This window comes from Physeter macrocephalus, chromosome 6 (genome assembly GCF_002837175.3).
Source record: "Physeter macrocephalus isolate SW-GA chromosome 6, ASM283717v5, whole genome shotgun sequence".
In the NCBI taxonomy this organism is placed as follows: Eukaryota; Metazoa; Chordata; class Mammalia; order Artiodactyla; family Physeteridae; genus Physeter; species Physeter macrocephalus.
The window spans coordinates 60,683,474-60,709,179 of NC_041219.1; the positions used below are offsets into that span (position 1 = coordinate 60,683,474).

Below are 25,706 nucleotides of genomic sequence, written 5' to 3' on the forward strand. Positions count from 1 at the left end.
CCGGGGCTCCCTGACATTCATGAGGCCGCAGGAAGCCCAGGGTGAATGTCCTCCCTTTGCCGAGTGGCTACCCGGCCAGGCCAGTTCTGTCCCGCCAGAGCCACAGCTAAGCTGCCCTCCCGGGATGGCGAGATTCATTGTGTTAGAAGAGATACAGGAAATCAGAAATTTCCTTGCTCCCCAGGCAGGGAGAACTGAATTCTACAGAGAAAGTGGTGAATATTGAAAAGTAAGTGTCCCCTCCCCTTCTCTCTGCAGCCCACGCCCAGGGCACCCCGTCCCGCTGTCGTGCATTGGGGGGAAACCTTCCCCGCCTGGTGGTGCCGTGGGCTTGGCCATGCTGCCACGCTCTTGCTTTTTCAGTAACAGAGTTAATGTGGCCATGACTCAGAATGATGGGACCCCAGACGCTAAGGAAGTGAACTGACTTTGGCTCACAGCGGACTCCTGTCAACAGAATAGGTTTTGTGTTCTAATGAAACAGCGCAGAAGCTCTGTCCTTGGTGGCTAAGTGGTGTGTGGTGTGACTCTGACTCTCTCTCTCTCCCCCTCCCTCTCTCCTTCATTCCCTGCTCTCCCTCTCTTTCTTCAAGTCAGAGCTGAGAACTCTAATTCCAGTCCAAATTCCTTTAAGCAAAAGGTCCTTCTGAACATGACCTTAAAAGATTTCTTCTCGTGATGTGCCCATCCCGAGCTGCATGTTGTTCCTTGGATTTAGGAAAGACTGGAGAAATCTTCCACTCCATTTAAGGAGAGCCTGTATGGTTAGTGGATAGGGCCTTGGGCACAGAATGAACAAGTTACAATTATATAGCACCCTTCTTCCAGCGGGTACCAAGCACTTCCTTGTAAATCCTGTTCTGTTCTCACAGAGCATGAGTTATTTCCTAGAAGTGATTTAGGCTCTTTTGGAAAATGTATTGATTCTCTTAACCATCATGAACCCAGTTACAGTAAAACCTCTATTATCTGATCTTCTGTGACTTCGTAAAGCTATTATTAACTGGCACATTATGTATTTCACCAGTACAATGACAGCTGATATTTATAATAGTGACCCTGAACTTCTGTAAGATCCTGCATTACCCACTCAGGAATCAAAGAAAATGAAATTGTATTCAGTAGGGTTTGTTATGTTGTATCTATTTTATTATATTCAAATCTTTTTTAAGGGAATCCAAGTCCACCGTGAATTCCCAGAGTAGTACCGATTTTAAATATTTTATCCTTTCCTGGCATTATAAACCAAACCTTGTTTAAAAAAAAAAAAAAAAAAAGAATTCAATATTTTGGGTTCAAGCTACAGGTGGTGACAGCTCAAATCTGACCAGGAAACAAAATTTCTTTTTCAGAGCAGGTATGGCAGATATGAAGTATCATAAATATTGTCACCCAAGTATGGGAGAGATCATCCTAAACTGTCCCCACCATTACTCCCTGAGATCTTAGCCCATCTCTGCTAGGCGTTCTGAGTCGTGCCAGGCTTTGACACCCTCATTCAGAGACTAACAGTAGTTTTGCCTCCACATCACAATGGCTCAGATCCATGGCCCTCACAACAACGAAGACCCAGTGCAGCCAAAACTAAATAAATAAAATAAATAAATTTATTTTTTTTAAAAAACAAGCCACCCCAGGGGAAGAGATGTGAGCAGAGTGCCACTCTCCCACTACCTCTGCCTTGCATCCAGGGTGATGCCAGCTGCCACCAGGGTAGCCCTGGCACAGGGGCAGGGACCTGGCTGCTGTTTCTGCAGGTTCAGCTCAGTAAGCTGGGGGCTGGCACCGAGCAAGAGCTAAGGGAGAAGGAAACAGAGGCCCTAAAGCAACAGAAAAGGATGTACCCCACTCTCCTGTGGTCCAGCAGTTCACACACTTGGCTGGAGAAGTCGAAGCATACCGCGAATAGGGTATCTGCTTATCGTTGAATGCAGCCATATGGTAATGTCGAAGGACGACCTTCATGTCCATTGCCTCGTGTGATCTCACAACAGCCCTGCGAGGTAGGCATGGTAGAAAGAGTCACTCCCATGTTACAGAGGAGAAAACATTTTCAGAGGCACTGATGCCTTAGCTAAGTCCTATCCAAACAAGGAAGGTGACAAAGCCAGAACCAAAGCACAAGTCTTCCGATTCCTTATCCGCAATTCCCTGATGCCCATAATCCCCTGATAGAATAGGGTCACCCTTTAAGGTGACTGGTTCCCCGGGGCCTGGTTGTAAACAGGTGGATGAGTGTGGAGAGTACCTTTGAGGACACTGACCCACAGGGCCACCTCTGCTTTCAGAGTTCAGTGTATTAGACGAACCCGGGACCGAGAGCCTGAGTCCTCACTTCTAATCCTGGCCCTAACCTTGAACTAGTTGGGCGACTTAGAGCAAGCCAGTCGGCCTCCTTCCCTTCTGCGTGCTCAGCTGGAAATAAGAACAATAATGTCTGTACCACTGACCCACCCGGCTGTTATGAAGGCCAAATGAGGTGTAGCCTTTGAAAGCCCTTTGTTGCCAGACGTGAGCTCACGTCTCCATTTCCCATGATTTGACCCAGAGGAAAAGGGCATCCAGGTAAAGGGTGTGATGACTTAGGTTTGAGGGTATTTGTGGACAGGATGCAACAAACAGATTCATTTGACTGGGGGCAAAGAACAGTGTTCTGGGTTTAGTAGAAATGCCTGGAACCGGCAATCGTTGTAGGATTTGAAACTCAAACATTATGCAAAAGGCAGTTCCATCACAGTTTTGTTTGTTTGTTTGTTTTTTGCACTATTCACCACCTCTGAGGATGACATGAGTGAGACACGTCAAATCCTTCCTGGGGTGGTAATTTATAAAAGACTTCACCAAGAAGGTGACCCTTGAGAAATCTTAGCATATTTTGAAGCATGCATGGTTCACTCGGCCAAAAACAGCAGCAGCCCATCCCAGGCAGAGGGGGTGGCCCGTGCAAAGGCCAGAGAATGTGGCGCCTCTGGGAATCGCAAGCAGGTCCATGCGACATGGTGAGTTAGGCAGGGGCTGAGGAGGCCCGGGGAAGCTTCTGAAAATGTTTAAGCAAAGCAGTCACACAGCTCTGCGTTTTAAAAGGACCACTGCCTCAAACTCAGTGCTCAGCTACCTGACCCTTTTAGTTTTATTGGATAGAGGGCAGATCTCCAGGTGTGCAGAGACTAATGGACAGGGCACCTGAAGTCTTCCCGGCTTCCCTGGCCCGTCTCTCCATGAGCCCACACTCAACCATCTTCCTCTGTCTAAGCCAAAGGATGCAGGGGTGCCAGGGAGCCCCGAGCTTGGTAAGGAAGGGTGGAAAGGAGTCGGTCAGCTGGAGGGTCCATACCACAGTGGATAATTTGCTAGCATTAAGTCACTCAGATTAAACCATCTCCTGCTTTTCCTTGATATTTCTCTGGAGCAAATGGAAACTTTAATCAGACACCAACTTCTTTCCATCCTTCCATTGGACGCACAGCCCATGCAGAATTCAGACGTTCAAAGTCCCCAGCCATGGATAGGGTGTGCTATTAGGGTTATACGCTCCAGGCTTTCGAACCACCTGGTGATGTGCTGTGAACTGGGGGTGTGGGGATGTGAACTCGGGAGTCAAGCAGTCTGCGCTGTGAGTCCTGATTCCACCACTCCCTGGGCACAGGATCTCTGTAAGTCATTTAACCCCTCTGTCAGTGTCTGCATTTTCTCATCTGAAAAAATTGAGGACAGTAACATCCACCTTCCAGAGCTGCTGTAAGGATCAAACAGATAGAATCTCCAAAGCACCAGGTATATGGTAAAATCTCAGTTTATGCTTTTCCTTTCCATGCCAGAAGTTTTCAGTCATTATTCTCTTAGAAGCAAACACAAGAGACCCTGCAGGTGTGTGATGCTCCTACCTCTGCCATATTGTATTATGGAAGCCGAAAAAGTAGGAGTTAATGATGAAGTACATCCGAAAGGAAAACGTCTCTAAGATACCAAGCAAGGAAAACTTGGGAAGGAAGAAGAGCCAATGAATAAATCAACTGATTAGGGCCCAAAATGTCCTATACACTGGCCTAATCTTATAACCCCTAGATCTAATTTTTAGCTCAATGCCTACCCAGCCAATAGTAGGATTTTCTAGCCAGAAAGACAGCACTCACAGGGTATATTCAGTTTTAATACACAAACCATTATTACTTTGTCAAAAAGGCTTTTCTCGTTCTTTCCGTGGCCACAAAAGGCACACCCCAGCCCGGCACCATGCCAAGTCAAGTGCATGAACACAACTAGGGTGGGTTCCATGGTGGAGAGGGTGGTACCACATCAGACACAAGTAAGCTTTGCATTTGGGGCTCATTGCCCAGTGGGGAAGAAGCATAAGCATGGATAAACCTAATTTACCACAGCTTCTGGAAGTCCTCTCTACAGCTTCAGAGTGCTCTGGAAGCAAAAAGACAGGAGAAAAGACATTTTTGGAAGAAGGCATCAGGGAAAGAATGACTTTAGTGCCGGGCCTTAAAGGAGAGGTGAGTTCCAGCAGGTAAAGCCGGAGGGAAAGCAGGGTCGGGTCAGAAGCAGCAAGCCCGTGAGCAGAGGGGCACAGAGAGTGGCTGGACCGGGGCGGGTAGGAGAGAATGTCAGGTGAGGGGTCTTGGGTGGGAGCCACGTTAGGGTGCTGAATGCCTTTGTGAAGAGAGTGCTTTTATTCTGTATGTATTTGATGGGGAGCCTTGAAGGTGTTTCATCAAAGAAGCAATGGGGATGGTCCTTGAGGAGGATTTCTCTGGGAATACTGTGTAGTCTCACGGCATATTTGTTGTAGTTCTGGTTTTATACCAATTGCAATCTGGAGCTTGATGTCTCTGAGCCTACAATCTGCATTTCCAGAAAAGACTGGGTCGGTGTGTTTCCTCCACTGGATGCTGCTCTTCGAGCCTTAGACTGTCCCCAGTCAGTGCTCTCCCGTTCCCTGCAGCTGATATGCACTCAGGCCCCGCAGTTCCTAACCTACAACCCCTCCTCCTCCTCCCCCTTCTCTCCCTCCCCCTCCCCCCTCCCCCTTTCCCCTCCCCCCCATTACCCCAGCTTGTCTGCACTCAGGCCCAGCTCACTGCTCACTCCAGTCACAGCAGGAGAGAAGTCTCCCCCTCGCTGCACGCAGGGCACTTCCCCCCCCGCCCCCGCCAGCTCAGCTCCTGTGCCCCAGCCTCCCCAGTTGGGGATCCTCTCCCTTCTCTGCTCTCAGCCTCTTTCTCATTTGCATCTCATTCCCTTCCATCTTGAAAGAAATCTGCCTGGATTGGACATCACTCTTCGCTACTCCCCCATCTCTTTTTTCCCCCTCCCAGCCGAGTTTATGAAAGGATTATCTACATATACTCCTCATTTCCTCACCTCCCATGCATGCCTCAACCCACTGTGAGCGGGTTACCACCCCCATTACACCTCCGCTCTGGCTAGAATCACCCGACGCTAAATCCAGTGGACATGCCTTGGTCCTCCTTATCTTGCCTCTCGTCACGAGTCTAACTACCTCCTGAGACTCGCTCTGTCTTGGCCTGCAAGGTGCCACTCTCCCCTGGCTTGTCTCCTGCTGCCCCTTCAAGGGTACACCTTTTTAAAACAGTTTGCTCCTTAAATGTTTTCCTTAAATCTCATCTACTCCAGTAGCTTCAAGAATCACCAGTATGATGATGACTCCCAAATATCAAATCTCACCTAGATTTTTCTCTTAAGTACCAGTTGCATGTATACAGCTGTGTGGGACCTGCACCTCTCCACCCAGCTCGCCCACAGTCACCTCCCAGGAAACAAAGTACACTTTCTCCCCATCAGTCCTCTGCAGCCTGGGACGGGTGGACACCACTGTCTGGTGGCAGGGATGAGAAGCCTGGATTTTGTCGTTGACTGCTTCCTCCACATTGAGTTCCTCTCCAAGTTCGGACAGTTCTACCTCCGTTGATGTCTTGAGCCCATTCTTTCTCCATTCCTTCTGCTTTAGTTCAGGCTAACTTTTTATGTGTCATCTCCGTTTCTACACCAGCCTTCAGACTGATCTCGTACCAGTCTGGCCCTGTTCTAACTCATCCTCCACTCTGCAGCTGGAGTGACCATTGGAAAACAAGATCTGATTATGTTACCCCCTTGTTTAAAGTCCTTCAATGACTCCAAGCAGCCTTAGGATAAAGTCTAAACTCCTTAGTACAACAGGCCCTTTCTAAAAATGGCTAATATTTATCAAGTGCCTCATCAATGCCAGGCACTGTTCTAAGAGCGTTACACACGTCTCAACATTCTGAGGGCTCACAACTCCCCTATGTGCGTCCTGTTACTCTCCCAGCTTTACAGTTGAGGAAACTGTGTGATCTTGCCCAACATCACACAGTAGGCTGGGGAGGCCAAGATTTAAACCCACGCTGTGATGCACCATCTTTTCTTCACAGGGCATAGCTTCTCATTCATTCAAAAATATTGAACACCTGCAGTGTGCCAGAAACTGCTTGAAGCATCGGGGATATGGCAGTAATTAGAACAGCTCTTGCACTGCTATCTTAGATTCTTGTAACTAACTACAGTAAAGATCAAAATGTGTTTAATCAGGAGTCTACCTTGGAGTCATAACAAAGGAGTTTTGCAAGCATATTCAGAGACTGGATGTCAAGACAAAATAACTTTAATGATAGTAATATTTGCTTCATTGAGTTTTCCAGAGTATAAAATTGCATTTAAAAGATTTTTAAATGTGCATATTCTTCAATCCAGTGAACACCAAAAAGATAAATAGCAAAGCAGGTTGAAAAAAATCCGTTTACATTCTAGTGAATAAAATGAATAGGAAACAAGACAAATAGTAAAATATATAGATTTGATAGTAATAAATGCTATGGGGAAAATAAAGCAGGGAAGATGATAAGGAAGAGTGAGAGAACAGAGATCTGTAGTTTTATATGGCATGCCTAGGGAGGACTTGAAGGAAGTGGGGATGTCTGGGAGCAGAATACTCCAGCTAAACGCACAGCAAGTACAAAGGCCCTGAGGTAGGAATGTGCCTGGTATGTGTGAGGAAAAGCAAAGGGGTCAGGGTGGGAAGAGCAGAATGAGGGAGGGGAAAGGTGGGGGGAAGCGGGTTTAGACAGGGGTTACATCATGTGGAGCCCAGAGGTCATTTTAAGGATTTTGAGCTTAACTCTGCTCGACAGGGGGGCCCCTGGGGGATTTCGAGCAGAGGAGTGACATGTTTTAAATGCACGTTCACGAACATCTCGTGTTGTATCCCGCCGAACTACTCAAAGTTTCCCAAACTGGCTTTGCCCTCTCACACGTCCAGGTTCTTGTAGCCACCGTTCCCTCTGCCAGGAAAGCTGTCACCTGATCCTTCCGTTCAGGAAGCCTTCCCCGGTCTTGCACTAATGCACAGACTAGTCATTGTCTCTTTACATTCCTTTCTTCCTACCAGCGTCCGTGTGTCATTCACCTCAGTGTACCCCGCACCTGACACAAGATGCAGTGCACGGGGGCGCCTAATGTGTTAGATGGCTGGGTGAGTGGAGGAATAGGGGGACAGATGGACAGAGGAGCCCTCAGCACAGTTAGACAAACTGTGTTTTTATGGGAATGATGGGAATTCCCCTGGAACAGTGCCAGGTGACATCGCCCCAGACTGAAATGAAAGAAACAGCAGATGTCAGGAAGTTTCTGTGTTAATCCTGACGTCTGCGTTAGAACACTCCAGCGTGGGTCCCTTTTTCCCGCACTCTCCCCACCCTCCTACCCTGGTCCTGAGTCCCGATCTCATTAATCGAAAGCCTCAGTGAACATATACTATCCTCCACCTTACACAGCCAGGTCTGTAGGGGAGGTTTTGTTATGAAACCGGAAGAGTGTTTAACCTGACGACGGGCCGCGAGCCTGCTTCCCGCGGGCCCCCGGCTCTGCCAAAACGATCAGGCCTCATTCTTTAGGAAGCTGCCTCGGCCAGGCATCACTAATTTGGGCATCACTAATTCAGATGCCTATTCATACAGATGAGCAATGACTGCAAAGTGCTTTTGTCAGTGAATTGCAAGCAGAGACAAGAGAAGGGGGTGAAGTAAAGGGAAGGCGCTAGAACATTTGAGCTTTGTTTCCTTTCCCGAAAGGACAGTCATTGCTTCCTGGAAGCGGCATTTGGCAACAGGCATGGAGAATGGGAAAGATTTATTCCCCTTTGCCAAAGCTTGACAGTTCAGCTTGAGTATCTCAAATCGATACCTTTCTTGCAAAGTTTCCAAGGGCTGCATTAAAAAAGCCAATTTTAAAAACGATCGTTCTGTGGCTGCAGCCTCTGATGAGACCTGCCTGTCAGGGTTGAGTCGGGTCTTCTAAACCCACCAAACCCTAATGAGAAAGAAGGTTTGTAAAAAGCATGAAAGCTAAGTGAGAGCTGACGGCAAACCGACCACACCTGCGGAGCCCCTGGCATCCCCCGGCTCGTTGCTTTGTGGGGCTTCTTCTGAGATGAGCAGATGACTTGCTTCTCCTCGGGCTTCTGTGGGAAATCTGTGACGAACACAGAACTTCATCTTTCTTTGAGCTGCAGTTTGTCACGGAGCCGGGGAAAGACTCATTTGGGGAGATCTTCACCGTTATCTAGGACTTCTGAGATGTCTAGCCTGCAGGCTGAGTCACTCAGATCTTTGTGAATTTTTTAAAATTCTGCAGTTTTTGACATCTGGCAGCCTTGCCTTTTTCGTGAGAAGAAGTGTGGAAAGACAGTGGAAGGTCAGCTGTCTGTATTGTTGTCACTGTTGCTATTGTTTTAATCCCCGCTAGAAATTCCTTCCCTTTGGAAGTTTTATCTTCACTAGAATAGTTCCTTAGTCCTTTCTATTTAGGGAAGCCGCGTGTTCCCTGCCTTGACGTCGATGCCCATTGAGGCTCACGGTGACATTTTACATGGTGTCTTCCCTCTGGTATTGTGACAGTGCTTCCTGCACTTGGGGCTGTTACCCCCTTTGGTGTGGTCAGAGGCCCCTCACATTTAAAAAAGAATTTTTATTGGAGTATAGTTGATTTACACTGTTGTGTTAGTTTCAGGTGTACAGCAAAGTGAATCAGTTATACGTTTACATACATCCACTCTTTTTTAGATTCTATTCCCATATAGGCCATTAAAGAGTACCGGGTAGAGTTCCCTGTGCTGTACAGTAGGTCCTTATTAGTTATCTATTTTATATATAGTAGTGTGTATATGTCCAGCTCAGTCTCCCAATCCGCCCCTCCTTATGCCTGGTAACTTATAAGTTTGTTTTCTACATCTATAACTCTATTTCTGTTTTATAGATAAGTTCATTCGTAGCCTTTTTTTAGATTCCACATATAAGCGATATCATATGATATTTGTCTTTCTCTGTCTGACTTACTTCACTCAGTATGACAATCTCTAGGTCCATCCATGTTGCTGCAAATGGCATTATTTCATTTGTTATGGCCGAGGAGTAATATTCCATTGTATATACGTACCACATCTTCTTTATCCATTCATCTCTTGAGGGACATTTAGGTTGCTTTCATGTCTTGGCTATTATAAATAGTGCTGCTATGAACATTGGGGTGTATAAATAGTGCTGCAATGAACACTGGGGTGCATGTATCTTTTCGAATTATGGTTTTCTCCAGATATACGCCCAGGAGTGGGATCACATGGTAGTTCTGTTTTTAGTTTTTTAAGGAGCCTCCACACTGTTCTCCACAGTGGCTGCACCATTTTACATTCCCACCGACAGTGTAGGAAGATTCTCTTTTCTCCAGACCCTCTCCAGCATTTATTGTTTGTAGATTTTTTGATGACGGCCATTCTAACTGGTGTGAGGTGATACCTCATCGTAGTTTTGATTTGCATTTCCCTAATAATTAGTGATGTTGAGCAGCTTTTCATGTGCTTTTTAGCCTTCTGTATGAGAGACGCCTCACATTAATTATCACATTTTTGCTTACTGCTACAAAACCCAGCAACAGTTCACCGAGAGACGCGAGAAGGTCGGTGCTCTTTTTTATGAGACACCAGAGGGATGCTGTCCCTGCCAATAGAAAGTATTCTGGGACACAGTCTGGGAAGACAGCACAGGCAGCAGCATAGTTTTTGTGTGTGTGTGTGTGTGGTACGCGGGCCCCTCACTGCCGTGGCCTCTCCCGTTGCGGAGCACAGGCTCCGGACGCGCAGGCTCAGCGGCCATGGCTCACGGGCCCAGCCGCTCCGCGGCACGCGGGATCCTCCCGGACCGGGGCACGAACCCGCGTCCCCCGCATCGGCAGGCGGACTCTCAACCGCTGCGCCACCAGGGAAGCCCAGCAGCGTAGTTTTTAATCTCTTAGAACCCCCAGGTAAGAGCAGAGTAACTCAACAGCAAAACTTCAAACCCATGAACAGTGACAAAACTAGGTGACAGGATATTCCCAAGATACAATGGGGCTTTTAGATGTTAGAACAGGAAAAACCCCAGATAGTGAGTACAGGAAAGCATAGAGGGTCAGTCTGAGAGGAATAGCTGAAAGTGGGGGTCCTTTTACTGATTCTAAGAGGGATGAGTACAGGTAGCCTGAAGGGAGGTCTAAAGGATCTAGAGCTTTTCAGCTACTGTGAGCTCTGGAACTAACCAACCAGGTCCTCCTCCAGAACGACCCTACAGTGAGAAGCTGTCCGGAGTGGAATCAAATTGGACAGGGTAGGAACAACAGAAACTTAGGGGAAAAAGTCCCCCTAAGGAAGCAGAACCAGGAAATTTCAGCAGTGGTATATTTGAACATGACATGAATGTAATGGAAGAGAGAGCTTTGTAAAGTTAGAATGACACCATGTTCTAAAAGTTCAGGAAAACTAATTTCACAGGGAAACAAGCAATAGAAAAGCAGTGAGTTCAAATCCCATACAAAGTTTTTATAAGATACAAGAAAATCAGAAGCAGAATAATATTTCTAAAGAGAGCCTGCCAAGAAGACATGGCTTCGGAAAAATTCAGAACTGTGACCTATGTCCCAATGATCTGAAAGACATTAAGAAAATGATATAAAACATGGGGGGAAGAAAACAACATAAATCAGAATTAGGAAAACTTAGAAATGAGATGATGGAGCTCAGGAAAGAATTTTAAATGAAAAAACGAAGAGTAAACTAGTAAGAATACAAGATGAACATATACAAAAGGTAATTTTTAAGAGAAACAGAAGGAGAAAAACTGGAACATTTTAAAAGTAAAAAAGAGATACAGTTCAAGAGAAAGGGACAGATATTGAAGAGGGGCAGAGTAATAATTTCAATATGTGATTAATAGGAGCCTGTGAAGAAGAAAAACTAATAAGCAAGCTTGGGTCTGCACCACTCCGATCTCTGCCTCTGTCCTCATGCGGCTGTCTCTGTCCTCACGCGGCTGTCTCCTCTTCTGTGTCTCTCCTCTCCTCCGTGTTCTCTCATGAGGACCCTTGTCATTAGACTTAAGGCCCCCAGATAACCCAGGATGATCTCATCTCGAGATCCTTAATTACACCTGCAAAGGTCTTTTTTCAAGCAAGGCCACATTCGCAGGTTCTAGGGGTTAGAACACAGACACATCTTTTGGGGGCCGCCTTTCAACCCTCTATAGTTGCTGAGCTAGCAGGTGCCAGAAACAGGATTTGAATCTCATTTTATAATAAAGTTGCAAAAGGAAAATGTTAATATCTCCAGCAAATTAGCAGTTCCTGCCAAGAAACTAAAGTAGGCAGCATGCTTTATAAATAGCAGGACAGGGGGAGGTCAGCCTGTGAGCACCCGGAGACCTTGCCCTGGCCCCTCCTCTGCCCAGCCTCTCAGAAGCACGTGTGCACCTTGTGAGTGAACATTCCTGGTGTCGTGAGGGAGGTGCCACTCGTTCTGTTCACAGGAGGGACCCAGGCCTCTCCGGAGCTCAGAACGCTCATGTCTCTGTTGTAGCGCTCGCACCTTATCTAGTGCAGAGCTGAAAGCTCCTTGGAGAATCAGAAGTCGTAACCCCTGCAGGTGAAAGTGTGCAAGTCTCGTTCCTTTTGGTGCCTCTAGCATCCCGCCCCTGGGCTGTGGCGACCCCCACTAGCCTTAAAACTTGAGAGTTGCTCACTTATTCCTCTGACTCATTCGTCCGACTATGCAACAAAGCTAAAGTGTGAACGATGAGATTGATTCCATGTGTTCCTTTTACCAGCGTTCCCTCCCATGGAGGTCTCCGTGCCTTCATCTGAAGGAGTGAATAATAATATATAACTTCAGACCGGATGACAGAGCCAAAGAAAAAGACATTTTGTGGCCCGGGAGGGTCCCTCGGTGCCCGTTTGACCCCTGAGCTGGCCCAGTCACCCCACCTCCCAGCATCTGGGGCCGGGGGTGAAGCGGAAGGTGTGTGTCCCTGCCTCTGCCTGTGTGTCCGCTGCTCTGTTAGTGGGCAAGGGTTTGGTTTGGTTTGGTTTTTAGATTTTCCTGACTCCAAGTGATCATCTTAAGCCTGGAAATCCAGGGATTCGTAACCTTCACAGCTCTGATACTGGGGAATATAACTGGTGAGGAGAAAAAGACACAGCTTTGTAGGGGAATCCATCTCTGAAAGTAGATTCACATTTCCCCGTGAATCCTCTCGGTAAAGGAGGAACGGGGCCATGAGGCGTGGAGAGTGATCTTGACACACGCGTACACGCACACTCACACACACAATTACACCGAAACAGAAGTTGCTTCTCCAAGTTTGATGTTTCTCGTTTCACGAGGCCTCCGCAACGCCGGTGAAGGGATTTCATCCTGCCTGTGGCACAGGCCACCTGCCCTGCCTCCCGGGGAATCAGCGTCTGCTCGCATAGCCTCAGGGCCTTCGAAAACACTGGAATCCCTCCCCAAAGAGTCAGGGAAGAAAAGAAGGAAGGAGGGGTGCGTGTGTGTGGAATTCTCCTTCAAAGAAGACGTTTTCCAGAAAAGCATTGCTTTACTGACTCAAGTGTGTTAGGTTGCTTGAACCCCTTGTGCAATCTGCCTTTTGGGCCCTGGACATGTTGCTGAGGTCTGTGGAGTTAGCCTGGTGAAAAGGTAAATGCTTCTTAGAGTCTCCCCTCCACCTCCAGCCTCCTGGTCTCCTCAGAGGATGCAGCGATCATAGGGACCCTCCATCCTGAGAAAAGGCAGCCTGCTTTTTAGTTTCCTTGAAATAAAGAGAATCCGGGTGGGAAGGGACCGAGTGCAGCTGAACCCCACACGGGAGAGTCCCTGCCCGTCCAGAACGAGAATGAGTTCTGCTCTTGTTACACTTTGCAGAGGAATGTTCTGCAGACTGGCAGGCACAGGAGATGATCCTGTGTGGTTTAAAAGAGCAAAAGGGGACAGAAAGGATGCTCATTCCCGTTTATACGGACATCCATAGTACATCTTCTGTGTTCTGTGGATCGTGCAAATCCAACAAGATCTTTAGATTCTCTGTACCCCATCCATTTCTATGGAGGATTAAAAAACCTTCTTGCACCAGCTTTCCACAACCAGTTTCCATTTGCTTGCTAAATCTATTTGAGGAACATTTCAACTCTCTTCATATCTATTTTTCCTACATACTTATTTCTTCTTAAAATTGGGCTTATTTGTGTGCATAAATATCAGTAAAGTTGAAAATAAAAACGTATCTCTCTGCCCTGCAGTTTGAGAAATTCTGCCCTTAATTGCCTCCTTCCTTTAGAAATTCGTCTGTCAAGGGTCTCTCGCTAGGTCAGCCCAGTTGCCTCACGTTCATAAATTAATTTGCAGCGATTAACCTTCACCAGTATGAAGAAAAACTTGCAGTATGTTAGCGATGATTTCTAAAATACCCGAAGAGGGGACATTTTGTATTTAAGGTCAGGTGTGTGCCTTTCACAAGGAAATGACACCCAAGTTGGCTTTCAGCATTTCATTGCCCATGCCACCCTTCCCCCCACCAATTTCAGAGTGAGAGGAGGGCAGCCTGCCTGCCTCTCTCTGCTCTTCTCCTCCCCACAATATCAGAAGAGATGTGTGTGTGTGTTTCTCTCCTCAAACCGAATTGGGTTTTTGCATTGTATCCCTAGACCATCTCATCAGACCTACTTGCATGCACGAGGCTAAAATCAGTTCTAAACTGATCCTCTAAGCGTCCGTAGATAAACTTGAGCTAGTCCACCGACTTGGAAATGGCAGGCGAATATTGGCGTGCATGGGTCTACGCGTTTCCAAAGAGGGTCGGTAGCTCTCACTGAATTCTCAAAGGGGTCCGTTACCTCCTGAACTCAAGAAGTACTGCTCTCAACTGCCCTATTCTCCTTTATCAGGACACCATCACCGTCATCTCTCCTTTCAATGTAACTTTAGGTAAAATGTTGATATTTTGTTCATTGTGAATGTTTGCATTTATTTTGGTTTTAAAATAATGCATTAAACTATCATTATTTTTTGTGATTCCTGAGTTTTCTGGCACTACCTTAAATGTTACATCCGAAGTGAGTGCCTCACTTGCCTTACCCTAATCCCAGACCTGAGTGAGCTCTTAACCCAGCCTTCCTTCCTCCGGCCTCTCACCTGCTTCCCAACCTGCACGTGGATAACGCCAGCCCCCTCCTTAAAGCCCTGTGCTGGGCTCGTAGCTCCTGCTAGACCCTTCACGTGGCTCCCAAGAACCCTTGCTCCAGCTCCTGAGGCTCCAGTGAGCTGCAGAAGGTATTTCAGTCTCCTGAAGACATGTGACAAAATACAACAAATCTGCCCTGCCCAACCCCCCAAAATGCACTGAGCACTTCCCGCGTACCAGGCGTGGTGCAGAATCTTTATTTGGGTTATCTCACTCCATATTTAAATTTGCCCTGGGAGGTAAGTACTATTCGTGGCCCCATTTGACTGCTGGGGAAGCTGAGGTTCAGAGATGTAACTTACCCAAGGCTACTGGGCAGGTGGCAGAACCAGTATTTGAACTCAGGACTGTTTGACTCCCAAACCCAGGTTTTCATCTAAAATATTCCATGCCTCTCTCCACACTGGGCTTGCTGCCCAAAGGCAGAAATGAGGAGGAATGGTCTAGCTCATGTTTGTCAGAATGAGTAGGAGGCCCTGGGCCAGTGTTGCTGTCAACAGGTTTGCTGATAAAAACCCCTTTGTGGCTAAAACTGAGTGAAAGCCAGAAAAATCCACAAAATGAAGTTTGTAAGGACAGATTTTTTTCCAGGGAACAGAATAAGACTTTGGATCTAAACATGAATGTGTAGTATTCTTGCTCTTGGGGTTTTAGCTGAAAAGACACCAGAATAACCTTCTAACCTTCACTTGGACACTGAGTGCTGAGATACAGGGTAACCTTGAGGACAAAAAATAGGAAATGTTTTGGAACGTCCCCTAGTGACAGAATTTGTGTGCTGAGAGCAGTCTTGAGCAAATAACACATCCAGAGTTAGAGGCAGACCCAGAGGAACGGGCATGCCGGAGCTTGTCAGAATCTACCCAGGACTGCAGTGTGGGCCGGGGGCACTCAGCCTGTGGGGAAGGGTTAGGAGTCAGAAAAGACCCCCGGGAAGTGCCCCGGGAAGCAGCAGCTTAACGGGCTCTGATGATACTTCGTTTTATTTTGGAGCATTTATTTATGCTAAGAAAGCCTGCCCACTGCACCCCCTTTGCAGAGGTCAGAAAGGGCTCGGCGTTCTGGATCTGCAGCTAAACCAGACCTGCAACTCAACCTGCCACAGTTGAGTTATGATTTATTATTCCTGATTCTTTTGCATTTTTACAGTGCCTTTTATAGTGCATGAAAGTGCAAGGGGCTTTTATATCCTTTATTTCCTTTGACCCAGAGGAAGTTCACTGGACCTATACAGAAGACCAGGAGCTGGAGTTCTGGTCTGAGGCCCACTGTGTGACCTTGGGAAAGTCCCTCAACCTCTCTGAGCTTCAGTTGCTTCTGCAAATACAGTTGTGCCAACCTTAGCTCCCTCACAGAATAGTTGCTGGGATGCCATGAATGTGGAAGTGTCACCACCAGGGTTCTTGGCCTCCTTAATCAATAGAAACTGATGAGAGACCAGACAAGAAATTCAGGCAAGGCTTTATTGGGGCCCCTGCTGCAGCGGTGGGGAGTGAAAACAAGTGGCAGCTTCCCTTGCTTGCTCTCTGGGCGGGGGGAGGCGAGCTCGTTCCTTATATGGGGTGAGGGGAGGGGTGTGTCCAGGGGTCGGGCCGGAGGGGTGGCTTAGATCGTTTGCCCGCCCCTTTGTGGTGCTGAGTGCAGGGGGCATGCGCAGTACCCCGCTTTGGCTCCCGCCACCTTTTGCTTTCGTTCCTAGCTCCTCAGAAGTGGCAGTTGGGCTTTCTGGTCTTTTTCTATCTCATTGTCCATAATTTACCCCAACTGCGCATGCACGCAGTTATTTTTAGTCCCTTATAGTTTCTTTGTATTTTGTTGCTCCCTGAGACCCTTCTCCAGGTGCAAGCACTGCAGCAGTGGGTCCCAGGTCCCAACGTGTCTGAGAAGCATCTGGTAATGGCAGTGAACCGCACAGATCAGAAGTGTCCCACCTGGTGAGAATGTTAGTAGGAGAGGGTGGCAGTGACAGGCTGCATAGCTGGCCCAAGGTGGGGTACTAGTATTGGGGTTCTTTGGCCAAACAGTCTGGCATTACCAGGGGACCGTCGTGTGCCAAGCATGATGTGAGAATCGCTGAAATCGCCTTCAGCTACACACATGCACGTTTTAACTCTTAACACATGCGCCTACCAGTTAGCAGTTTGATCTCCCAGAAGGTGGAAGCAGCAATGAGGGGCACTGCTCATTTGGACACGTGTCTGACAAATGAGGAGGAATTGGCTGGCGAAGTAGAAATGATGGAAATTTCGGTGAGAGTGAAAACATCATCTTGGAATTGGGTAGGGAATTGAAAGGCATGAGCAGATGTGTTTTCTTGACTTGAAGAAGGGAAATGACTTAAATTGAGGGGAAAACTACCTGTGGGCCCATGATCTGAACGGGGCTAAAACCAAGTCTAGAGAATCGGTGCTCTTGAAAATGAAATTCTGACATATCAACTGCACAGGGCATGAGCAGGGAGGAAGGCAGCTAAAGAATCGGATGAGGCTGATGAGGGGACCTTCTCTGATGATCTCAGTTTTCAAATAGAGCCTTTTAAATATGAAAGTAACACATGCTTAATAGAATCGGGAAATAAAAAATGAAAAGGAGATAGTAAACATCACCTGTAACTCAGTTGAGTGACAGTTGCTGTTAATATTTTTAAGTTGAATTATAATATTTTTCTATAAGTTGTTTGAGATTATAGTATATATGCACACATGCTATTTCGTGATTTTCCATATGAATACTCTTTATAAATATTATGTTATTGGCTGCATAATTTTCTACCAGAGATGCTGTTTATAGTTTACTTAACTATTTCCTTATTGATGTTCCCAGTTCTTCACTATTAAAAATAACACTGCAATGAACATCTCTGTGCATGAACGATTTTTCTGTATCCTAAATTATTTTCTTAAGATAGATTCTCAGAAGTTAACAATTTACAGGGCTCTTAAACTATCACCAAGTTATTTACTAGAAAGATCATGCCAATTTGTCTTACCACTGTTTTCTGTGTGCCAGTCTAATGAGCTTAGATTTTTAAAAAGATGTATATAGTGGATGAAAGAACAAGTTACTGAAAATGAAATTTTTTAAAAAACAAAAAATGAAATTTTGTCATTTACAACAGCATGATGTACCTGGAGGGCCTTATCCTAAGTGAAACAAGTCAGACAGAGAAAGAAAAACACTGTATGATATCACTTATATGTGGAATCTAAAAAATACAACAAACGAGTGAATATAATAAAAAAGCAGACTCACAGATATGGAGAACAAACCAGTGGTTGCCAGAGGGGAGGGGGGAGGAGAAATGTTAGGGTATGGGAGGAAGGGATACAAACTACTATGTGTAAAATAAATAAGCTGCAAGGATGTATTGTACAGCACGGGGAATATAGCCAATATTTTATAACAACTGTAAGTGGAGTATAATCTTTAAAAATTGTGGATTACTATGTACCTATAATGTATATAATATTATACATCAACTGTACCTCAACAACAAAACAATTTAACATATAAAGGAGAGATTTTTAGATCTAGAATGTTAAAACTAAGTGAGCTAAAAACTATGGGAGATGCTTAAGAAAACTGTGTTTGGAGGGGCAGTAAAAGAATAAGCATGGTATCAGCATGCAGATTGGGTTGGGTGGCAAATAAAACAAAACTGGGCAACTTCTCTCTTTCTTTCCTCTCTTCCATCAGGGAGGGTGATTGTCAGACTGAAACAGGTAGTACAAACTGACGTGAGAGAACTGAAGCCCAAGATGGGTGAATTGATTGTAAAAGTGAATCTAAGTTGTTCTAAATAAATTCAAGGCTCTTGGCCCAGACAAATGACATCCCAGAATAGAGAACTTACAAGGGTGAAAAGCCACTGACAGGGATCCCTAAGCATTGCGGGAAATGGAAGAGGCACTTAAAGAAAGAGTATGAGCCATTGTTTACCTGACGCTCAGAGTAGAAAAAGGAAACAAGGCAGTATGTACAGACTAAAAACAGCTAACCTGTTGTAACTTTTAGATGAAACTCAAGAGAGATTTTCAAACATATATGTTATAAGCACTTAGGAAAAATTTATCCCTTAGGAACCAACCACCTGCTTCTTCTCTTCACCTTCTTCAGTAAGGTTGCTGTAACTTTTGTAGTTATTGTATTTCTGGACATCAAGAAAGCATTTTATTTGAATTTCAGATGGTTCCATTTATGGCTGAACTGGAAAGATGTAGTCCAAATATCAGAGTATTTACATGCGTTGATAATTGAACACCTGTGCCCAAACGGAGCCAATAACTGGATCAGTCTCCATCTGAAAGAAGGTGGCTAGTGTGTCACCAGAGTGCTCTCATGTCAGCCCTCACCTAATCAGCACTTTCTCAGTAACCTGTTGAGGTGACAGATGCTAATCAAAGCCACAGATGACATGAAGCTACAAAGTATTGATGATACTAGAGATAGGTCCAAATCAGGAGGGACTGCTGCAGGCTGGAATGTTGATGGAAAATAGCAAGATGAAATCTAATACTGATTAATATACATTCTTACAGTTGGGTTCCAAACAGCAGCCATATATGTGCAGGGTGGGGAGATTATAAAAATGATAATGGTAAATAACTATTAAGTGCTTTTGCTCTGTGCCAAATACTGTCCTTTGTATTTTATATCATCATCATTTGTATCATCTTACTCTATCCTAGCTTCATGTCATCTGCCAATTGGACAAGCATGTCATCTGTGATTCAGTGGCACTTGCTTCACAAGTTGAAAGTTGTCCCCGTTCTCCAGTCGAGGCACGTGAGACACAGAGAGGTTAAGAAACTTGTCCGAGACCACACAGCTGGGAAGTAGAGTTTCCGTGCTGGTGCTCTGTGCCTACATGTTTAACCACCATGAAAGTTCACACAATCACTGAAACTTTTCTCTCTCTCTCTTTTTAAATCCTGAATTTAACTTGATGTCCTGCCAAAACACCAAATAACCTTAGACAGAGAGGCAAGGAGTCAATAAATATGGACTTCAGGCTACACCAGCTGGGTTCAAATGTTGGCTCTTCCACTGGGTATGTGACTTTGGCTGCATCACTTAACTTCTCAGTGCTCCAGTTTTCTCCTCTGTAAGTGAGGATAGTGAATGTTTCTATTGTACAGGATTGCTGTGGGGATTAAATGAGTTGCATACAGAAGGCATTTAGAACAGTGCCTTTCACGCAGTAAATGCTGGTAAGTGTCTGCTGTTGCAGACATCCCTGGGTATCCGCATGGGGGGATTGGTTCCAGGACCCCCTCAGATACCAAAACCCACAGATGCTCATGCTCAAGTCCCTTATATGAACTCGGGTAGTATTTGCATATACCCTACGCACATCCCTCCCATATACTTTAAATCATCTCTAGATTACTTATAATACCTAACACAGTGCAAATGCTGTGTAATTTGTTGTGACTACAATGTAAACTCTATGTTAATAGCTGCCAGCACACAGCAAATTCAAGTTTTGCTTTTGGGAACTTTCTGGAATTTTTTTTCTGAGTACTTTTGATCCACCGTCAGTTGGATGTAGAACCTCGATACAGAGGGCAACTGGAGAATCCATATGGTGGGGTGTTAAGCGTTGGGGCCTGGTTTTCAATCCCAGCACCACCATTTCCATTTACTGTGTGTGGCAGTTTTCTCCTCTACAAAACGAGAAGGAATAATCGTTGTAGTGAAGACTCATGTAAATGCTCAGTAATTGTTAGCTATTATTATGAACAAAAACACTGTCCAGAGATAGAAAGGTTCTAGTCCTGCTTCTGGTACTACTTTTAGGAATGGGAGCCAAATAGCATCTCCAGAGGAGGCAGGCAGGCCTGTAAGGCTCTAAAAAAGGGCAGTACAGAACTTCTCTTTGGACCAATGAAGGATGTTTAATCTTAAGGCAAGATGACTAGGCAAGGAAGTGATAAGCTTCCTCACTATGTCAAGGGTTATGGAGCTGTTCAGTGTCATCGAATCTAGTTAGGAGACACCGTGGGAGGTTGGAAAGAGTCAGGGGACCTGGGGCAGCTCGATCCTGGTTCAGTCTCTTAACTTTTCCCAGCTTCAGTTGCCTAATGAATGAGAGGCAGCAGAACTTGTCTTCTGTGATTCTGTCCTCTAAGCCACAGAATCTGCAGCCAGTTCCTGTGTATACAGAACATTTAGGGAAAAGGGTGTTTTTGATGAATGTTTACTATAGCAAAAGAGCTTGAATTGAGTATTACGCAAACCAGCAACACCCTGTAATGACTCTGAGCCCCTGTTTCCTCATCTGTCAAATTGAAATGAGACTACAGTGGGTTTCACAGGGCTTTTTGGAGAATTACCTGAGGTCAGACACGTGAAAACACCTTCTTAAAATGTTGTTTATTATTGCCATTACCGGGTTATAACTTTTCCAAGAATTAGAATATAAAAAAATACTCGTAAGCACCAAACTCTGTTTAAAGTAACTTTATCTGTTTTCCGTGATTCAGACGAGCCTGCAGGAAGTTACAAAATCTCAGGGTCATTGTCGTGAGCATGGAGTAGCTCTGTAGAAAAAGGGTCCCCGGCTGCTTGTATTCTTTGGGTTTTAGGATTCAAGTTAAATGGCAGCGTCTTGACCGTATGAAACCCAGAAGGGAAGAGAGATCACAGACTCTAAGCCCCTCGTTTTACAGATGAAGCCACTGAACCAAAGAGCAACTGAGTGGCCGGCCCAGCATCACATGTTAATTAATGGCAGATCTGGGAATAAAATCCAGGCTCCTATCTCGCAGCATGCTTTCCGTCGTTAGTTTAAACATAACTCAAAAAGTCTGAATCGAGGCTAAGAGTGTACTGATGAATGTGGCTGTTTCTTTGAACATGGAATTGGAGAACTGTCACAAGGAAGTTTAAGGGTCTGGGTATGTCATTGAAGGGTACGGCCCCATGAACTTGACTTGACCCACTTGGGAAAAAAAAGTGCGGTGGAACTCTTAGTAATTTTCTTAATCATAGCAGTTCACTTCTTCTGTGCAAAATCCTTCTCAACTATGCTCTGAAATTAATTGGCGTTAAAAATGCGGGTCTTAGGGTGGCTTTCACAGGCTTGTTATATGCACAGGGAGTAGCATAATGTAGGTATGGAATAATGGTCTCTCTCTCTTTTCTTTTTACTAGTGATCAGTAACATGTATATTCTCCAACTTTGTTGAGCTAACATTGCAAGACGTAACTGTAAAACAACTTACATGTGGTGCGTTCCTCCCTGGTCTTGCCCGTGTTCTGTTACACTAGCAACTGTCTACGCGGGATCCGTGTGTGCACAGCAAGTGCCTGTGAGCAAGTAGCTAGTGACGGTAGAGCCTTATTCCTGGATGCATTAAAAGCAGAGTCTCGCCTACACCTCCCTCTTCTTCCCGTGTATAAATCTATTTCTCCAGGGATCTACAGGTTTTTTTTTTTTGCTCTATTTTTAGTCTGTTGATAACTTGAGAAACCTCCCAGGATCAAAGTCTCGGAGGGGGAGGATTCAATTCACTCAGTCTTTTCGGAATCCCCAGTAGATGTTGAAAATCAATCTGCATTCTGAATCTGGATGGGAAATACGTGGGTCAGCAGAATGTGGTGGATAAGAGCACAGACTCGGAAACCCGGTGCCCTGGGTTCGAAATCTCAGCTCCTCTTGTTTTTTTGGTCACTGTGGTCGTGTGCCTTTGGGCAAATCCCTTAAATGCACCGGGCCTTAGTTTCGTCAACTGAAACCCTCTCTCACAGGTTACTGTGAGCATGCGGTCAAATGAACTGATATTTATAAAGTGCTCAAAATGGTGCTGGGTGACTATTAAGTGAATTAAATGGTCCTGATTCGATGGGAGTGACTTCTCCATCCAAGGCTGTAACACCCAGGCCTTAGGGCCCCGAGGTTTGAGGAAAGGAGGCTTCCTTTTCCTCAATTAGAATGGCAGAGCACATCCTACACCAGGACCTTTTTATTCTGTTGAATTGAAAAGGGTACAGCAGTGGGACTTGACTTTGAACCAAAGTTCATCAAACCTCTTTCCGGCTCGGTGAATGTGTCCACATTCTCTCTTTGGAAGAGCGGTGATTCTCATCAGTTTATTGCCTGGCCTCCAGCAGGTAGCCTAGTCTGTCGGGGTCACTTTCGTCAAACTGCTAGGATTGCCGTGGAGGTCCCCTTAGCCCGCAAGCATTCAGTCGGCCCCTGGTGAGGGGGTTTCACGTGATGCCTCCGCTTGCTTCGGGGGCTGGGCTGTGGGAGAGATTAATGGGAAGTGAAAAGAGAAACAGTTGTTCTTAACCGGCAGGGCTGTTTGGAGTGTGTGACTCTTCTTGTATTTAGGGAAAAGATTACTCATGCGTATTTTCTTCCATAGACTATAAAGAACCTCAAATTACTACTTGTGTACCCACCCCCTTCTCACCCGCCTCCCTCGCTTCAGTGTCTCCTCTGCAAAAACTTCAGCATTTTACTCTCATTTCCCCTCCCGAGATTCGGTTCTGTATTTGCTTTGGCACTCCCTTTTCCAATAAGCTACCCCTTCCTTTTTCCTGTTTCTGACCAAGCATCTTCTGCTCTGCGGCCCTCTTGCCCCGAGGCGGTTCCTTAGGCCACGCTTGCCTGGTTCTCACATTCGTCCCCTGAAGGCTGCCTGTGCTCTTGCCCCTTGTGTGAAGGAGAAGAAGGGAAAAGTCCCTAATAACTAATCACTCTGCTGTTCCCGTTCAGAGGCGACACCATTGAGTGTAGGAGGTCAACTGTAAGGGTTTGTGTTGTTTTTTTTTAACCAGTTCAGAAATCGAGGTCTTGCTGTACCATTTTCACACACACCCCACACACACACCTCACTGTGATCCCAGATATGCATTTTCAAGGTCATTGGAAAGAGCTGGGATACCTCCTATCTCCAAGGACCTTTTTTTTTTTAACTTTTTAAAAATGCAATTTTTTTAATGTATTATTTATTTGGTTGCACGAGGTCTTAGTTGTAGCAGGTGGGCTTCTTAGTTGCGGCTCACGGGCTCCTTAGTTGTGGCACGCAGCCTCCTCAGTTGCAGCATGCGTGTGGGACCTAGTTCCCTGACCAGGGACAGAACCCAGACCCCCTGCATTGGGAGCGTGGAGTCCCATCTACTGTACCACCAGGGAAGTCCCTAAAAATGCAATTCTTAAAGGTTACACTTATTACCAAATATTGCCTATATTCCCCATGTTGTACAATACATCCTTGAGCCTCTCTTACACCCAGTAGTTTGTACCTCCCACCCCCCGACCCCTATATTGCATCCCCCCACCAGTGGTAACCACTAGTTCTCTGTATCTGTGAGTCTGCTTCTTTTTTGTTATATTCACTAATTTGTTGTGTTTTTTAGATGCCACATATAAGTGATATCATTCAGTATTTGTCTTTCTCTACCTTATTTCACTTAGCATAAGGCCTTCCAAGACCATCCATGTCCCAAGGACCTATTTTTTTTTTTTAATGTTATTTTATTTTTGGCTGCGTTGGGTCTTCGTTGCTGTGGGCAGGCTTTCTCTACTTGCGGTGAGCGGGGGCTACTCTGCGTTGCAGTGCATGGGCTTCTCATTGCGGTGGCTTCTCTTGTTGTGGAGCACGGGCTCTAGGCACACAGGCTTCAGTAGTTGTGGCACGCGGGCTCAGTAGTTGTGGCTCGCAGGCTCAGTAGTTGTGGCTCGCAGGCTCAGTAGTTGTGGCTTGCAGGCTCTAGAGCGCAGGCTCAGTAGTTGTGGCACACGGGCTTAGTTGCTCCGCGGCACGTGGGATCTTCCCGGACCAGGGCTCGAACCCGTGTCCCCTGCATTGGCAGGTGGATTCTTAACCACTGCACCACCAGGGAAGCCGAGGACCATTGTTAATACGCATTGCTTCTTGGCCCAGTCAAGAGTCCAAAACAAAACCTTGAATTCTTTAGTGGCTGTGTTTATTCTAAAGATCATAGAGCAGTAACATTCTACACGTTATTATTTTACAATGCCCCTTTTTTCACGTGAAAAAAAATATCATAAAACTTAAAAACTAAGGAAAAAACTCTCAATGCCCATCTAATTATTTCAGTGCCCATAGTGCTTTATTGGTGCCCTACACGGTGGACCAGTTCAAAGAGACTTCCCCAGAGTCCAAGGAAGCCAGCTGCCGTTCTTTAAAACTAGACTTTGCAAAGAAGCCACCTGGAAGACAGAGCCAGTTGTCATGCCCAGAGGCCCTGGATCTTCTCAAGGGCATGTGAGCCATTCCATTCCCCAGTCCACCCGGGAGGAAAAGCAGCCCATCCAAATAGACCAGACAGTTCTTTGTCATGCCTGACCTAAGGATGAAAGGTGCTTCTTTCCAGGATCAAACTGAAGGACACTGTCAGAGCACACACTTGGAGTCTCCTTAGCAAGCTGAAGTAACTAACTAGACAGACGCTCCTCTTAGCAAACACTGATTCTGTTGTATTTGAACTATTAATTCATACGATATTTTAGAGAATAAAGCACTCTTGAGCATCTAGCTTCTTCTAATCCCTCAGTTCTCAAACAGCTTGGTTTCAGGATTTCTTTTGATTCTTTAAAATTATTGAAGACCCCAAAGAGCTTTTTTGCTCATGTGGCTTATATCTATCTATATTTACCATATTGGAAATTAAAACTGAAAATTTTAAATATTTGTTATAATATATATAAAAATATTGGTGAACTCACTGAAAAATAAGCCAAGTATATGTTAACATAAATATATATTTATGAATATATTTTCCAAAACCAAAAAAAATGAAAGAGTGGCATTCATTGTTTTACATTTTTGCAAGTCTCTTTAATGTCTAGCTTCATAGAAAATGGATGGATTCTCATGTCTGCTGTAATACCACATGCTGTGTAGCCTCTAGAAAATTCCACCATATGCTCATGAAGGAATGAGAATGAAAAAGACAGATAACCTCTTAATATTGTTATGAAAAGAGTTTTGACTTCATAGACACCTGAAAAGGTCTTGGGAACCCTGAAGGGTCCCTGGATCACACTTTGATAACGACTGTTCTAAACCACTTGAATGCTATGTCCAAGATTTCCCACAACTGCAAAATCAAATAAAAACATAGATTCACAGTCAGGCTTCCAGACAGAGACCC

At 45.5% G+C, this 25,706-nt stretch overlaps 1 protein-coding gene across 4 annotated transcripts in view; it reads left to right on the top strand.

Moving 5' to 3' along the window:
- Nucleotides 1-25,706, top strand: part of ETV6 (ETS variant transcription factor 6) — a 217,818-nt gene that overhangs the window by 143,264 nt on the left and 48,848 nt on the right. The gene's annotated exons all lie outside the window — the stretch shown is intronic.